Source organism: Mirounga leonina, unplaced genomic scaffold (genome assembly GCF_011800145.1).
Source record: "Mirounga leonina isolate KUSES-001 unplaced genomic scaffold, KU_Mleo_1.0 Mir_95, whole genome shotgun sequence".
NCBI classification, from domain to species: Eukaryota; Metazoa; Chordata; class Mammalia; order Carnivora; family Phocidae; genus Mirounga; species Mirounga leonina.
In genome coordinates, this window is record NW_023270865.1 from 15,674,743 (window position 1) to 15,680,743 (window position 6,001).

Here is a 6,001-nt window from a genome sequence, read left to right on the forward strand (position 1 = left end):
AAATATTGGGGCAAGCAATGTAAGTCTTCTGTAATACTTAATTGTAATGCATTTATGTTTTAATTACTTTTTGTTACTTATAAATAGGAAAAATTCTTAATTCATATTCAGTTTTAAAAATTCAATTTCAAGCCTCTGTTTTGAGTGTTATTCAATGTTCCACTGTTTCTACTGTCCCTCACTTGTCTTATTTCCCTGTATGTTTTGTGATTTTTAACTGTGAGCTTATTTTCCATGGACTTTTATTCATGCAAATTCTTTGAGCATGCAGACTTCCTTCAAATGACTTGTATTTACTTTGGATCTGATTATTATTTTTTCAACCAGATTATCTGAATTCAGCATGAAGAACTATTAAAGCTAACTTATCATTTATTAATTTTCAGGGAAAGTTTTTTCTTCCCACCTAGCTCTTCATTTTGAGGATTTTTTTTTTTTTTTTAATCTAGCATGGGGTGAGAGAAAGTGACCTGATATTTAGCGAACACTTACCCTGAAGTTATAGTCATTTGAAGTCCCAACTGTATTTAGAAGTTCTACTAAAAGGCTTACCACCTTGAGCCAGTCCCAGAAATACATAAAAAATAAAGTTCAATTTCCTTAGGTTTCATTTTACAATGTCCTCAGGGCAAATAGCTTGTTCTAGTAAAATGCTGTTTACCTCTCTTCTTTCTTGCTTTTAAATTAGTTTTTGGTCTCAGAATTCTTTATTTCCTTGCTAAGTCCTTAATGAAATTACAAAGTTTGTTTACTTTTATTTATTTATTTATTTTAAATTTTATACAGTGTTTTTAATACTTTTCAGCAGGAGGATGGTCATGTATATATTCCAGCCTTGTGCTGGAAACATAGGATAAGATTGCTTCTTTTAAAAATGTTTCTAAATTAAATTTTATTTTAAGGGATTATATAAAAGAAGAAATAATAATTTTCTATAGAGTATTTACTTAGATTCAATTGTTATAAAGATTTTACAACATTGTTTCATCTATTCACATTCCTTTGGTGTTTTAAAGAAAATTATTGACTTTATATCACTTTACCTTATATATTTTTATTAGCATCTTATAAAATTATGGAACTTTTCTTGCATGACCACAGTGTCCTTTCTATACATCATGACATGGAAATTACCTATTTTGTATCATCTAATATCATGTCCATTTTCAAATTTCCCCCCTTATCTAAAAAAATGGCATTTTGTAACTTATTTGAAACCGAATCAATGTTCACATTATATGTATTATGTCTCTTATGTCCCTTTCAATCTAAAACTGCCTCCATCCTCTGTTTTTATTCCCTCTTGCTTGTTGAAGATACATTATTTTTTCTATATAACTTTTAATATTTTCCCTCATGCACTTTTTAAGCAACTTTAATCCTGTTTTTGTGTGTCTCCATATCTGTTCATATAGAAATCACCGTGTAATACATTTTGCCAATCCAATGGAGATTTCTAAGTCCCCATCTTGCCTGACCTCTCAACAGCAAATGTGCATTTAGGTGGAGACTGATTAGCAATCATCCCGGTAGAGGAAGCTGATATTGAGTAAAAAGCATGAGGTGAGTATAAAGATAGCAATTACAAAGCAGAAAATATATTGAGAACAAGGAATAGTTTCCTCAGCTAAATATATTGCTGTGCAAACATACTATATTCCATGAAATAAATTTAAAATGCATATCTTATATAAGTCTGATCTTCTAAGAAAATCACCTTTTTAAGTATGGAGCTTTATTTTAATATGTGTGAAATATACCATATTACATTAATGTGAGACATTGGTAGTGGTTAATTCATTTGTACTATTTATGAAAGGTTTATTATGTACCCAATACTTAGTTACTGATGATAATAAAAGTCACATTTATTGAAAAATACTAATGGAGTCACTCATATGGATGAATAACCCAACAGTATAATAACTATTTCCTCCTTCCAAGGTCCAAAATGTTAATGAATATATAGATGGTTGCACAAGTATTGAGTGGAGGAGATAACTTTTAAACCCTGGCTGGATTGCAGCATGTCTTTATTACTTTTTGAGGACCTTTAGCTTAAAAAACCCCTTCTAATTAGAAGAAAATACCAATAATTCCTTTCAGTATAGAATAGATTTTTTTTTTCTTATTTGAATAAGAGCTAATTTCCAAAATACCTTTCTAATTTTCCAGTGTTTCTTAAATGGTTACTGAGGAGAAAAGTTTTTCTTCTTCTGGTATCAGCTCTGCATTCTGGCAGATAAAATAAACTAGTTAGATTTGAGTAAACTAGCCTGAGAGAAGAATCATTCTTAAAGAGTACGGAGATAATGCATAAGAATTTTTGTTTAGATGTGATTCTTCGATAACATTAAATTTAAATATCACAAAAAAGTAAGTAGAAATCACTTAACTATTTCCATACACAGTTTTCATCTAAATTGAGCTAAGAAGTAAGAACCTTGTTCTTCATGTCTCTTCTTGTTGATGACTTTATGAACACAATGCAAGCCTCATGTGTTCCATTCTTTCAATTACACCTGCCTTTCTTCCTCCTGATTTCTTCCCCAGTGAAAGGAAAATGTAATACAACAATGAATTTGTTCAAAATTTAACTACCTTTACATCCTTTGAACCAAAAGTGATTTGAGGAATAAAGGGTTTTTGACATGTAATTTAAATCTATCCTAGATAAGTGAATTGACTAGGGAGAAGTTGCTTTAGGAAAAATCAAGGTCAATGAATATGGGAAGCACATTAGAAATATTTGAAAGGAATGTTCTCCATTATTTGTTCTTTGTAAATGTGACTTGTTAAATGCATTTCTTACTTTTATTTTTTTAATGCAAACATATTTTATTTGAAATAAACAAAAATGCTTCGGTTGCTCAATGGGTCACTTGGAAACAAACTTGCTTGACTGTATTGCTGAGGAAAGAGAAAGCTGAAACAAAACCCCCCTTCTTTTTTGAAATGTATCTGGAGGCAAATAGGGAGACACCACCTGTTTTTTGAAAAACTGACCCTCCATTAAGGCCTGGCCATAGAAGTGTAAACAATAGAAATGAATCTACCATTAGCAGTTGTCATATCATATCTCTGTCACCTGTGTATTCTGGGAGATCACGCATATACCTGCCAATACACCTGGGGAGAGCTGCTGTGTCAGGGTTACATTTGAGTTCTTGGCAGACAGGACTGAGGAAGAGTAATTTGGAATAAGTTGTGTATCCTATTTAGAACAAATCACTAGTATTCCCTTAAATAGCAGGTTACAGTAGAAAGATACTGCCTGGAATATATCCTTTGCACTTTGGTTCATCTTCAGTTTTTGTCTGTGATTTACATAGTTGTTTGATTCATTTGCTTGTAGTACAATCCCACCACAAAGTATTAAAGCACAAGATACCTATTATTCCTTCAACATCTGCATTTTTCAAATTTTATACTCTACTACATCCCTAGTATGTCAGTAGTTCATGAGTAATAAAAAATAATAATAAATGAGTAAAACTTATCTAAAAATGCAGACCTATGTCTACAACTACAATGGTACTAGATGGGAAGGAGACAACAAGGGAAGAGGAGAAAGCCAACACATTTATGTGCAGGGACAGTGGCTGAAGACTCTGGATTAAAATACAACTTCCCCAGAGAAGTTTGTTATAATGGAATTTCCAGACAACTTCCTTTGCCCCCACAATGGGACCTGAAAAGCCTAATTCCAAACTTTTAAAAACTACAATTATGAGATGTTTACATTTTTTTCTTTTTGAGAGAGAGAGAGGGAGTGAGAGAGAGAGAGAGAGAGAAGGCACAGACTTAAGGGGAGGGGCGGAGGGAGAGGGAGAGAGAATGTTAAGCAGGCTCCAAGCCACCCAGCACAGAGCCTGACACGGGGCTCCATCTCACAACCCTGAGATCATGACCTGAGATGAAATCAAGGGTCAGATGCTTAACCGACTGAGTCACCAAGGTGCCCCCAGTTATGAGATGTTATAAATGAAGATCAAAGCAATTGGAAGGAGAAGGATGAATGTGTCTTCTACTCAGCTAGTTTATAGCGTAGCTTCTTTAGTTGTTGGTGGATCAGTAAAAATCACTGAAGTACCAGAAGCGCTTTGAAGGGCAGGGGTAGAAAAATATGGAGCACATTACCTGTCTATATCAGTAACAGGGCTTCATGGCTAGGAAAATGATCTAAACAGGAAAATGACTCCAGGATACATCACTCTCTTCATCACTAAATATGGCAGAATTAAAAAAAAAAATTACAAGTAGATATAGTGAAAACAAAAATTACAAGGCAGAGAACACAAGAGAATCAAAATGATGCTATAGGTTCAACAGTATTCTGTGAGGGCTAGAAAACCTGTTAACTAAAGCCCTAGCAAAATGTCACTCTTGTTTATAAATCACTTATTTATCACATGACCACATATTGAATCCTTTCTTCCTACATACTGAAGAATCCTTACATTCAGCCTTTAAGCATTCTGCATTTCTTTACCAATCTTGTTTCAGTCGATTTTGGTGTGGGTAACTGGCAACTGATGGCACAAGGCGTTGAATGTGGTGTCTGATGTTGTGTGATATTTGTCACTAATTGCTGCCTGCTACTCATTTTTTGCATGCTCTATGATTTTAATAAACTCCTTGGCAGTTTGGACTTTCTTCAAAACAGTTACTGAGTCCTATATGTCTTCATGACTAACCAACTGAACATTGCCATCTTCATACTAGTGAACCTGAATCTTGAGTATTCCAACAACCTGGGCTGTAGATGGTGTGATGGTGAGCTTCCATTCTGATCTCCAACGACCATTCCAGAAGCTTTTAGGCTGAAAACTAGTGGCTTTGATACATGCAACAGTGGTCTTTTGCCATCTATAGTTTTAGCATAAAGAGTACAGAAGTCATTGAAATGATGATCTTTCACATAGACCCTTTTAAAATCATCACAGGATTCTCTGTAAAAGTTCGTACCTCCATCTATGTCCTCTGGCTGGGTGGATGTCACTGGCTTCTTTCTGTAAGTGATCAAACTTAAAGGAAATATTGTTTCTTGGATCTAAAAATCTGCTATTACCCACGTCACTGTGCTCTGTAATTAAGACCTGATCTTCGTATCTTTCTATCTTCCCAGGCATGAACGGGCAAACACATGTGCTGCCCCTTCCCTGAGGAGACTGTCATTATTAAGTAGCAGCCAGACATCCTTGAACACGTTTTTAAATTCCTCTGGGGGTGCATGAGTGATGAATTCACTCATCTGACACCAGATTTTCCAAATTGGTGGTATTGGGCTGCTCTTGAATTTCTCACTTTTAGAATGCCTGCTTATCCTTGATTAAAGATGTTATCCTCATTGTATAGCATATGTGTCAATAGTTAATTAGAGACACATTTAACTAAATATCTATTACTTGCCCCAGAATGTGCTCCATTCTGAGGATAGATGAGTTAAAGATTATTCTGGCATGGCAGAATTTACTTAAATTCAAATAAACTTTACAAATGACTTAGCAGAAGTCTTCTTGAATATTTACTAAATGCTTGAAGGACTTAAGGATAAGTGAAAAATATTAAGTTGAATATTAGTATTTGCAGTGAAGTTCTGTAACAGATTTCAGGAGAGGAGACATATTCCTCAAAAATAATCCTGATTTTATTTGCTCCAATGGCTTTTATAAAAATCTATTATTATATTTGTGTTCAGTTGCTCATCATTTCATTCTCTTTAACTATAATTTTACTCATTCTCCTGAAATCTCATGAATATATTTCTGCCCATATTTGAACCATTGTGTGTGTGTGTGTGAGAGAGAGAGAGAGAGAGAGAGAGTAGATGATTGACTGATTAGTTCCATATATTTGACAATTGTATCCAGAGAGAGGGAAAAAGCCTATAAAGAGCCCCTGAATAACAAAGGCAATATTTGGAGCGAAGCAAGCCCAAGTACGAATTCCTTTAGGGAAGATAAAATTTTTATAAGATACTATTTTCAGACAAAACTGC

At 34.1% G+C, this 6,001-nt stretch overlaps 1 pseudogene; it reads right to left on the reverse strand.

The window, feature by feature from the left end:
- Window positions 1-4,469: 4,469 nt before the first annotated feature.
- LOC118006237 lies at window positions 4,470-5,418 on the reverse strand (annotated as a pseudogene).
- Between the last annotated feature and the right edge of the window lie 583 nt (window positions 5,419-6,001).